This window comes from Falco rusticolus, chromosome 4 (assembly GCF_015220075.1).
Source record: "Falco rusticolus isolate bFalRus1 chromosome 4, bFalRus1.pri, whole genome shotgun sequence".
Lineage (NCBI taxonomy): Eukaryota > Metazoa > Chordata > Aves > Falconiformes > Falconidae > Falco > Falco rusticolus.
The window spans coordinates 6,249,745-6,261,472 of NC_051190.1; the positions used below are offsets into that span (position 1 = coordinate 6,249,745).

The following is an 11,728-nucleotide window of genomic DNA, read 5'->3' on the forward strand; positions in this document are numbered from 1 at the left end:
ATGAATTTGGTAACGCATTAGCTTAAATGTATTTGGCCTGATTAACACCAGCTGAACTTAATTTATTACATGTGTGGCTAGGACTGAAGTGTGCTGTTTTGTCTCTTTTCACCAGTGTGACTGGGAAGAGTCTTGCCCAGTGTGGGTTAGCCCAGTGCATGGCAGAGTCTTCAAGAAAACTGTCGTGCCAGCTTAGTGTCCGTGAGCAGGAAATCCATTTTAGCAGATCTGGAGAAGTAGCTAGCGGTAGTGCTGTGACAATTTCAATTAGAGGTCTGAGAATGGTAATTATGTTTACATACCAGCAGTCTGATTAAATGTAAACTAATTATGTGAAAAGCTTAAACTGTGACCTGAATTACTCTGGCTGAATCACGGTTGAACTTCAGCAGAGTTTTTGGATAACATATTATCATTACACAACCTTTCTTTTTTGTAGCTGGGCATATTGCCGGTATTACTGGGATAATCCAACCTTCCTTTCCCCTTTCTCTACTTCTTTCATCCAGCTTCAGGCATAACCTGTAGCTATTTTTGGATTCAGCTCTTCAAAACCCTATTTATAAAGCAAGAGGTATTCAGTTCCACCGGTACAAGAAACTGGGGAATATGAAATGGGTGTGCAGATAATCTGTCTTTTGAAGCAAAAGTGAGTTCAGGAGGATTTTTTTATACTGGCTGTAGAGGGGCTCTCCTCGTGGAACCTTCTCAGTCTTCAGAGAAGGGAGGGATGGTCTTTGTGGCCTGTTGTGCAAGTTGGTCTGCTGAAAAACAGAGTTTGTGACCCTCTCCAAAGCACGTGAAGATGACAGCTGAGAGAAGGCTGTAAGATATTTTAAGGACCAAGTGCACAACTGGGTACTTAAACCCTAGAGGACATTATCTCCAGAAGAGAGATCAAAATCTGTTTAACATAATCCACAGTCTGCCCTGTGCTGGAGTTCAACTAGTGATCTAGAACAAAATCCTTGAAAACTTAGGCAGTGTGTGTGGCACCATGATCTGACAGCGGTATAAACTGCAATTTTGAGCCAGTAGTACCCAGCAAAATCACAGAACCAAAGGACAGTTCTGGTTGGAAACGACCTCAGGCGATACCGGTACCTGGTCACCCTCTGTGCAAAGCAGGACTATACTCCATGTTAGATTAGGTTGCTCAAACCCTGAAAGTCCTGCAAAGCGTGTCCTCTCTGTCCGCTGCTGTACTTCCAATGTTCCCTCTAGGGGAAAAAGCCTTCTGGGTTTGGATGGAAAAATATCTGCATCAAAGCGTTGTCTGGTTCACATATCCTTTTGATACAATATAAATCAGCCTCAGAGCCTGAACCACAAGGCTGAACGTAGCATCCCATGATCCTTTCATGGGATTTCAATGTCAAGATCAAAATACATAGAAAACCTGAGCTGTTTATCCAACACTGAACATCATCCTAGAACTCTGGATTTGCAAATTGTATGTCTTTTTTTTAATACTCATGAAAATGTGAACAAGTGTGACAACAAAGGAACAATTAAATTCAATTAGAACTGACTAATGTTACGGTACTGCGAAAAGATTATATCTTGTCAATCTGAATAAGTGATTGCTTTTATGGTTAAAGGATGACAATGCCTCCGGTTCTAAAGATGTAACATTCAGAATTGATCTGCAAATAGGTCTTCTTAAGTCTGACTTTTTCTGTTCTTAGTCCAAAAGGAGCAAAGCCTTCATTGCCTGCAGTGGTTTCGTTTCCGTTCACCAAAGGACTTCTGCAAGAGCCACTCCAACTGGGTTTGCTTGCTTCCATGTGCTGTAGATTACACACAATTCCCACAGCAGAAACAAATCACAGCAAATTATCTTATTTTCTATTTTCTTCTTTCTACAGGAATTTACTTCTGGCTTTATTAATTACCTACATGGAAGAGAAGACTGGCAGAAACATTCTGCAGGGATTAAATACAACCACATCTCAGTTTCTTTTCATAGCTTGTTTCCAATATTATGAGTGTTCAAAGGTCAGTTAAAATACCTCCGTGCCTTTTCAAGTGGTTTTTTTGTGAGTTTTTTGTTTGTTTGTTTGTTTTTTTCATTCTTGAAACCCAAACCTTCTGAATTAGTTGTCTTGTCTCTACTTTTCTCATCAGAATTACCGGGAATTTCTGGACTGCTGGCACAGCATTTGGGAGAGGAGATGTGTGTGGAGAAAAAAACAACAACTTGGTGTTTGATATATGAAAGATAGCTGGGTTTTGCAAAAACATAAGTAAATAAAATTTACTTTTAAAGTAAACTGACCTTAATACTCTTGAAACAAGTTGACATCCATATTGGGCATGTGGATTACTGCAGTGATATTTATAGGGCATAATCTGTTAATTGTAGAAATTCATGGGCTTTACAGCCATTTGGTAGCAAAGTCCTCAGTTTCTAGTATTACTGCAAGCAGTTTATATTGTTGCATGGAAGCATGTCCGTCTGTTTTTATGTCCTCACTGTTTTTCTGTGAGGGGTAATTTAACACTGTTGGAGGTAACTGAGGCTCAGGAATAGCATATGTAGAATTTTGGTCATGCAGTGCAACTTATGGTTTCTGCTGTGTTAAAGAATTGGCACACGCATATTCTCTTCAGCCTGAGCTTATTTGACACTCACACCAAAGCTTTTCAAACCTTTTGCTTAACCTTGTAAAAACAAACAAACAAAAATATTAAAGTTTTTTTCCCCTGTGCAGTGCAGCGGTTGGCCCGGGGAGCCTTTCAATGCATCTCAGCTTGTGATGCTTAGAAAAACTGGGATGCACAAGTAGCCCCTTCTTTTCCAGTAAGTATTGATGCCTTTGTCAACACGCATTTCACATATTTAGAAATAATGAATAGCATCTTTGGAAGATCCTAGAGATCAATGAGAATTGTTATATTTTTCTTTGATACCTCTTTATTATTCAAGTAAAGGCAAGTAAGTACAAGGTGTTAAAGTGTTTCAGCCAGAGATAAAAATGTGCTATTTCATCTTTAAAATCCAGAACTGCTCTGGTCCTTCTGTGCATCTTAACTATGTTTTCTCCATAATTTTTCTGCTATGATTACTTTTCTATTCTTATAGCTCAGATTTCAGCTCTGGGAACTTAACTGTCATGCTGACTTTTAACATCTCCGGGATTAGAAGTAATCTGTACCCTACAGTTTTAATTTTCTGATGATTTGTGTGATTTGATTAAACAGGTGTTCAACTAGGTACAGTTTCTGGGGATTTGGACAAAATTCAGCTTTTCCAATTAATAAGGATTTTGCAACCTTTTAAATAATTTTCAAAGTCTGTTTTAAATAGCCAAGGAGATGAATCTAAGCAGCAGTAATCTCTTCAACAATTTTCCTAACTGTACGCTGAGAGAAACTTTAGGCTAATTATTTTAAAACTGGTGGACTAGATTTTAATCATCAGGTCTCAGGAAACTTCTCCATTCCACTCAGTATTAATGTGATAAATGTGTGCATATTACACAATTTAGGCCTTGTTGTCAGTCTTTAATAAATCAGAACTTTGTTTCTTCTTGCCAAATTTTCTGGTCGTCTTTTCACTCATGCTTATCAGGAGGTTGCTTTGGTGTATAATCGCTAGTGACAATCTCAAAAACAGCCTTTTTAGTTATTTATTGCTTTGGCATCCCTCCCTGTGTTAAACCTTGACCTGCCTGAAAAGATCAGAGATCTAGTTGAGGTGAAAGAAAAATACTGAAGTTTTAGAAAAACTAGCAAAAAAAAAAAAAAAGAAGAAGGATTAATTCTTGTTGGCACTGGAGACATCATGAAATCGCATCACTTTACTGACATTGCTTTGGCCTTGTTAGTTCAAAGCTGATTTTCTTGCATCCTGTTGTTGCTTTTGTGTCAGGTTTCTTTGGTTTTTTTTTACTTCACCTCAGAGAAGAGTCAAATGTTTTTCTTTTGAGAGCCTGTTTGTATGGCTTGGGGAGTGGTCTTGTTCCTGTACCTGTTTTAGCCATGGTGCTGCTGAAGTCACAAACAAAGAAGTTTATTGCAGTAGAGGTAATTTTATTAGGAAGGGGACTAAAAATGTCTTAATGTTGGCATTGCCTGTTACTGTTTCCTACTTTGGATCAAGTTCTCAAGTTCATGGTACCATTTCTGATAACTTCTTGTTGTGACAAAGTACAGGAACCCTGCCTGGACGCTGTCTGGCACTGAAGGCGCCATGTGCTGCTGTGCAGCGATGCTTCAGTCCAGTCTGGTTTCTCAGAAATGAAGTGTGAGCTTCTATGGGGAAACATATATAATATTAATTAGATTGCCAAATATGTGATGCTTCCATCTCTGACTGTGGTCTGGGTAAGGCAGGTAGCTGAACTGTCTGCTTTCTGCCATCGCACTGCTGTTTCTAGCGGGGCTTATTCTGGCCTATTAGAGTGGGAATAAGAATCTCTTCGTAAAGTATTATGTTGCTCTGAGATTTTTCTGAACCTGGCTGAAGCAAATTTAATGCTCTAACTCCTAACACAAGAATTCAAATTATTTTTCCATTTACAGAGTTTAGCCTGGGAAACAGCAGTTTGTTCAGAAGTTCCTAGACCCATTAGCAGACCTCCTCTTTTATCTGACTTCAAGTGAAAACAGTTTTGCTTTAGTTCAATATATTTGAAATGGTGTGACAGCCTATGCAATGCTAAGCTTTGAAAAGTCAGAGCTGGATGTCATCAACCTAGAAATGACAAATCACATCATCCTGATTAACTGCATTACCTGGAGGAAGGATAGTGACGTGACATTGCACTAGATCTGATCAAGAACCTTAAGGGATCCTATAAATAATGTCTGTATAGGACTGAAGACAAATCTTTTGATGCAGACAGACATCTGCTTGTTAATATAAGACTTGTGTCTAGTCACAGCAGCGCCAGCCTGGCCCATGTTACGTTGCAAAGGACACATTAGGATGTTGTACCCTACAATCAACACTATTAACTGCAGCACTCTGATAACCAGTGCTAAAACACTACCACATTGACTACGTTACTAAATCATTAAAAAGCTCTGATGAGCTGAGTGTGTGCTACGTGACTGATATCTGAAATGATTTCCCAGGAGAGATGACTTGTCACTGAAGAACAGTTTGAGTAAGCCACATGGCCTCTCCTGTATCCTTAGTAGCCAATATGCAGGGCAAAAATTTTTAAAGACCTGGTCTAATAATGTGGATGGCACATATATATATATTTGAATATGTTTGTTAGATTATCTTAGGCTGATTTTGCATCTTTCTAATGTTTAATTACAGGAAAGCATGTTTCCTGAGAACTATGTAATCACAACAGCAAGTTCTAAGGAATTTTTGGGAATACTGGCAGGCTTGATGTAATACATGTCACCTTGAGATCTGGACTGAGAACCTTCCTACACAGCAGCATGAGATTATGTGAAATGGTGTTAACAATGACAATAATAATAATGACAACAACAATAATAATAATAGAAGGAAAAAGAAGGAATATTTAAAAAAGGAAAGAAAAAAGACAAGTGAACAGAATATTTCTCACTCACTGCTGGTTCAATTCTGACAGATGAAATTACCTGTGTTATCATCTCCAATGACTGGCCAGGTAATGTATTGAGGAAATACCAAAAGTAGGAGAATCAGTGACAAGGGGTTGCAAGAGGAGTCATCTTCAGCAACTAAATGGGGAAGAATTATGCTGAAGTTGTTCAGCATTTTCAGACAGAGGTAGGTGTGTGTATATTTAATAAAATCGCCGTAATGGTATTATTTACAGCTAACCAAGTGCTACCAAGTGCGTACATGTATTTGGTATCCTTTCTGCATCCACGTAAGGGTGTGCAGATCTAACATTTTTACAAGCTCTCTCTGGAGCTGACCAATACAACAGAGCAGACAAGGAATAATTATTGTAGACATACTCCAAACCGTGCATTGAGCATGTTATTACTACGAGATGCCTAAAAATAGCATCCCAGGACTTGCCTGGAGAGCTCTTGTCTGTGCTGAAGAAGAATGGATATGCCACTTAGAGCCTATTATTTAATGAGAAAGGCAATGTTGACACAAACTAAATTGCTTTAAAGCAAGGTCAGTCATTTTTCATGAAGAGAAAGCCTTGTGTTTCTACCAGTCAACAGTTCCCACCGGTGACCTGATTAGGCTGACACAGATACAGGGATGGAAGGAATTATTCTACTATATTTAAATACAGATATGCTTCTGGTTTTCAGTTTAGCTGAGCTGAACAAATATTAGCTTGGAATGATCTGAAACTGAAACATTTCAATAAATTGAATATTTTTTGTAGGTTGAATGAAGATTTATATCCAGCCACAAGTAAATCGAAATTTCAACTGCCCTTAATAAAAGCAAAAGGCTTGACTCATAAAACGGAAAAAGCTGAAGTCAGACTCTAATTTGGAAGGCAGTTCAGCTTGAAACTATTTTTCTTTTATTTATTATGAATAAATTCTTCCTAGAGAAAAATCCTTCAGCCCTATATTTCAAAAAAAAGTGCATGTATTTCAGGGGGAAAAGCAGAATCTACATTGCTTATTCAGTTCTCCCCATTCACAAAATACTGTTCTTGGTGGAGATGAAAGCTAACTCTTTCTGTACTTGTGAGGAAAGTTTCATTTGGAACAGAATGTCTCCTCACGTAACAAATCACCTGCTCCCTCTTTATTTCAACTTCCAGAATTTGTCGAGACTGTAGTCTAGCTGGAACTTGAAGTGGAGAAATAAATTGTAAAGCCGAGTGGAGGTGGTGGTAGTCACTCCTCCTTCGTTGACCTTGGTGCTCGCAGGGCTGTTTCTCACTCTTTTCTCCTCGCCCTTGCTGCCGGGCACTGGTTTCCCCTTTCTGAAATGCCGTTTTGCAGCGGCTGCCCCCACACCGCTGCGGGGCCCAGCCGTGCCCTGTGGCAGGGCCACTACAGAGCCATCCATGCCCAGCATGGGGTGGCCCCGGCATCTCCCCCCAGAGACCCCCACCGCCAGCCCCTGGGCACGGGTGTCTCTGCTTAAAAAAAATGCAGTTGTGGAGAAATGATGTGAAGGAAAAAGAGGTATGTCACTAGAGCCATGAGGAAGTATTTCCAGGGGTTGTGTGAAAGAACATAAACAGAAGCAGGAGGAGAAAGCTGAGTGGACCCTTGCTCTATGTTACTAGTTTTAACGGGAGAGCCTGTACTAAATCAGCACGAAACAACGTGACCCGAAAACGCTGCTGTTCAAGAGACCGTAGAGGAGAGGTATCGCAGGAGGATATTGTCTGTTACAGGAATGAAGAGACCGGAGAACAGAGAGGAAGGAGGACTTGAGGACAGAGGACATCTTCTAAGTTATGAACACACTGTACATTAGGCTTCAGCACTGTCACCCCTGATGTTCCCCCTCCCGCAAACCAGTGACGCGGACAGGGAGGTGCGCACCGTCTACAGGCTAAATTTTACAGTCACAAGAATTACGTTCACCTAGGGGAAAAAACAGGTGAATACTTGCTGAGTGTTGTGTTGATCAGTTAAGTCCCTCTCACAGCCTACTCAGGTGTCTCTTCTCCATGGCATCATTAGTTTCTCATGAACTTTGGCCTTCTACTTTTTTCATTTGTTTCATTTTGTTTTAACAGACTATCATTTGTGAAGGAAATCTGGCAAATATAACGTGATCCAGTGCAGACTGACTTGTGCTGTTTCATCAGGTTGGATAGATGATGCCCACTTCAATTTCTGTGTGTGCCTAAGCTGAAGCCCTGCAACATCATTTTATCTGTCATCATTAAACGCATTTCCAGATATTTTTAATAGAAGTGTCTGGCTACTTGGAGATAATGGACAAAGCATTTACAGTAATCACCTGTTCTCGCTATTCATGGGTGCGCAAGGAATCCACCAGCACAGTGCATCTTTTCAGAAGGATTTGGACCCTGACAGCCTGACACCATTGCCTTAAAGCCACATCAATGAAAGATTTTCGCGCAGCTACCAAAAAGATTTACTGGGGAGCCTGTGGGCTGAGCATTTCCAGTCTGGTGAAGTAGAAGTAATAAGAAAAACGGTCATGGTAAGAAAAATTACTTCCTGCACCTCTATTGTTGTTGTCCTAATTTTTTTTTGTATGAGTTAAACTCTCTTGTTTCCTATTGCTGGGTGCCTTGAATATTAACTCTTCAACATTTTTTGACAAGTCTCTTAGTCTGTAGCAAACGGTAACTCTCCCATTCTCCCCATATCTTTAACAATTATCATTTGAAAGTCCTTTGCAATGAGGAAGCGAGAGAAAATTTTGGGGTTTCCACAGTTTTTTAATAGCTTGAAAAATTATCCTGGAGAAGAAATAGTTGATGTAATTGGTCTAGAACTAATGAAAGAGGAGCTCTGATGAAATATATTGATATTTACCATAGTCTGCCTACAGAAGCAATTTTCTTCATTAATTCTTTTCTTCTTCTTCAAATTAATCTGGGGATAGTAAATATTAAATGCTCACCACTTAGAAGGAAAGGGATTTGTCACAGAGCAGTGGCACTGTGGCATTTGTAGAGACTTTTCCATCACTAAGGGATAATCGGTTTAATGACGGTGTGAACAGATTGCTAACTGCTGTGGTGGGCTTTCTGGGCTGGAGGGAGGAGGTTAAAGTCTGGCAATGTCAGCAGGTACCTGGCAAGAAAGTATGTTTGGTTTCTATACCAAATGTCATGACATTTTTGTTTTGTCTTCATTTTTCTTGTGGGCTCTTGCTCTGAGCAGCAGTTTTATTGTGAAATGCCGTTGCATCAGATCGAAGCTGTTTATTGTGCGCTATATTGCGCTCCGGATAAACCGAAAGGCATTCTGCCTACTCAAGGCTTAAACACAGGGTGGTGTTATTGCATTCATGCAGTTAGAGATGCATGCTAGAGGCTCTCAGCTGCTTGCTATCTGTAGCTTCTGCTGTATATGGTGTATCTGTGTACAGCAAAGTGGGTACATTTTATTTTCAAGAAATCTGTGTATAAATCCGGTGCAATTAAAATTATTAACCATAATAACAAATCTGTAGCATCTTTGACGCTATGAAACCAACACCTGGTCTCATTTTAGACCACTAGCTTGGTCTAAGCTTCAGATAAATAACTCCTTGGCTGACCTGTGCAATGGGAAAGTGTACAGAACACCTTGCTCTGCTACTTTGAGGTGAACACAGAGTCTCGAAATCAGACCAAAGTCCCCAGGCGGCTTGCCAACTGCCCTAGATGTTCTCAGTAGATTGTTAGCACTGCAGAAATTAAAGTACTTGTGAAATGCAGGAGGGTTTCGTAGTACCAGGGATTATTTATACCAAATTTCCACTGGTTTAAAACGTGTGATGGATGAGATTCCTACTTAAAACCACCTCTCTAATAAAAGCATGTTGCTGCTCAGTTCTACTCTGATCTGCAGAAATTTCAGCTGGGAAGTGTGTTTGAGGGCTTGGTGCTAAACATAGTGAATATCGTGATGTTAGATGATCAAAAACTGGTATTTGAAGTGGTGATTTCTATTGTGTTTTCCTATGATTTGAACGATTTGAATTACCAGCATTTTTGAAATGTCGGTTAGACATACAAGACTAGAGCTACCTGAGCCAGTCAAGGGTTATTAAAGGGCCGTTGCATCCTGCCTCGTGCTGGTGAGTGTCTTTGCTCTAGTATAATATAGAAAAGTACCAACAGTTTTCCAGTTTCCTAAGTGAATCTCCTGCAAGTTATAGAGAAGGCAAGGAACCAAGAGGAAAGTGTGGGTAAATTCCAAGTCACAACAGAGCAGAAAGTACAGCTCCAGTTCTCAGCACATAGGAGTTTGGTTTTAGTAGAGGTCTTACCTCATCATACTCAGGAAATGGCCTGCTTGCTTTCTTCCAAAACTTCCAACTCCTCCTCCTTACTGCTGGCCGTGGGGCGAATGCGCCCTCTCTGCATGTATCCCTGTGTCCTAAAACAGAGTGACAGTGTGGGAGCACTGACGGACGGATCCACAGACAGGTCCTGAGCTGCAGGTGCACAGCTTGATGTTGTCAGGCACATTTAAGATAGTTTTTAATATTTGTCCTACTGAATGTGGATATTGTGCTGCTGGGTTTGGGTGAAGCTCAGTGGGACTTCAGATCTGACATTGCTTTCCTTTCACCCTACAACTGTGGAGGTATTAGACAGTCCCATTGGCAGAGGTTTTAAAGAGGTCCAAGCACTGCGCTAGGAAAACATTGTGGCATCATCAGGAGAACTGGAAGGATGATAGGGATTTAACTGAATGTGCTTGCTTTTCTTTTAAATTTATGATATGTAAGACACTTATTAGAATATGCAATTAACCTTGAGTTTCTAAAATTGTGATGTATTTCTTTCCTTGGAATACAGTTCCAAATGAACTGCTAGCATAACTTCAGAAATGCCCTTGAGGTATTTAATATATATTAATTAAACAGGTGATTTTATGTACAGGTGGAGAGCCGTATAAATACTCAGACTTGGTTATAAATATTAGATTTAATCTTGGTAAGGACACTTAAAATAAAAGTGAGATATAGGTACGCATCAATTCCCAGGTCACCTAATTAAGTGGCATCCTTGCTTTGTAATTTTTATTGTGCTAAACAAGGAATGTGTATACTAATTAAGATGACTAATAGTTACATTCAATCTAATTATAGTTCTGCCAGGAGGCACTATAATAGTTAAGGGTCTGTCAATGTTTTTACTACAAAATCTTGGTCTTAGTGGTGTGTAGCTTAGCTATAGCACTGTACTTGCTGCCTTACAATGTGGTAGAAGATGAAACACGCTGCATGTACTGTCTTGATTTGAATTTTATTTGTTCACTTGAAAGGCATCTTTTTTGTAGTGTTTGAGATAGAAGGTTCAAAGTAAAAATACTGTTTATTGGTTTTGAAGCACACAAGAAAACTTCAGAAGTTTACATTGCAACTTGTTCCATTTGCATAAATATAAATATTTTGTTGTTTATTTGAGTGGAATCTCCTATGTTAGTAAAACTGAACAGGAAATCTGGCAGGAGCAAGATCTGGGCAGAGCTTTGGGTTCAGTATTTTTATCTGGGATGGTTCAGACTGGCATAGATTTTTTTCTTTTATATTTTATATAAAAAAATTATATTTATTTTATTTTATATGCACAGAAGGCAATGCTTTTGTCTTCACTGGGGCAGAAGTGGGAACAAGGACTGTGAAATGGACCTAGGCCTCACACAGGCCCTGCTGCCCCACTGGGTGTAGGTGTTGAGTAGACGATGGGGTGTTTTGAATCTGAGTTCATCAGCAAATCAGTAGCTATTATGTCATGTCCTGTCCTGAATGGAGAAGCTGCTTGTTAAGATTAACATTTCCCATGAACTTTTTTCTTATGGTCTTTTGAGTACTCTAAAAATGGGCAAAGAAGAAATAGATTTGGTGAAGAATGGTAAATACAGATCCAGAAAAGTGTATTTAGAAGATAATAGCCTCTTTTTTTTACAAAGACTGATATGTCTCATGAGAAATCTGTTTAAACTATCATTACATAAAAGCTGAGAAATTATTTCAGTTTCAGATGCTGTACATCTGGAGAACAGCAGCAATATACCACGTCTTCTCAGAAGTTAGTATGAGAGAGCCAATTTTGATTGGATTGTGTTGGTTTTGATAAGGTGAAAATGCAGGACAGGTTGGACAAATCTCACTTAAAAACAATCTAAAAGTGTTACTTGGTACACC

At 39.5% G+C, this 11,728-nt stretch overlaps 1 long non-coding RNA gene across 1 annotated transcript; it reads left to right on the plus strand.

The window, feature by feature from the left end:
• Positions 1-2,732: 2,732 nt before the first annotated feature.
• On the plus strand, positions 2,733-8,053 carry LOC119147576. The gene is made up of 4 exons (XR_005104082.1): positions 2,733-2,803; positions 5,276-5,719; positions 7,278-7,486; positions 7,626-8,053. It is a non-coding gene; the product is annotated as an uncharacterized LOC119147576 (long non-coding RNA).
• The last annotated feature ends 3,675 nt before the right edge of the window (positions 8,054-11,728 follow it).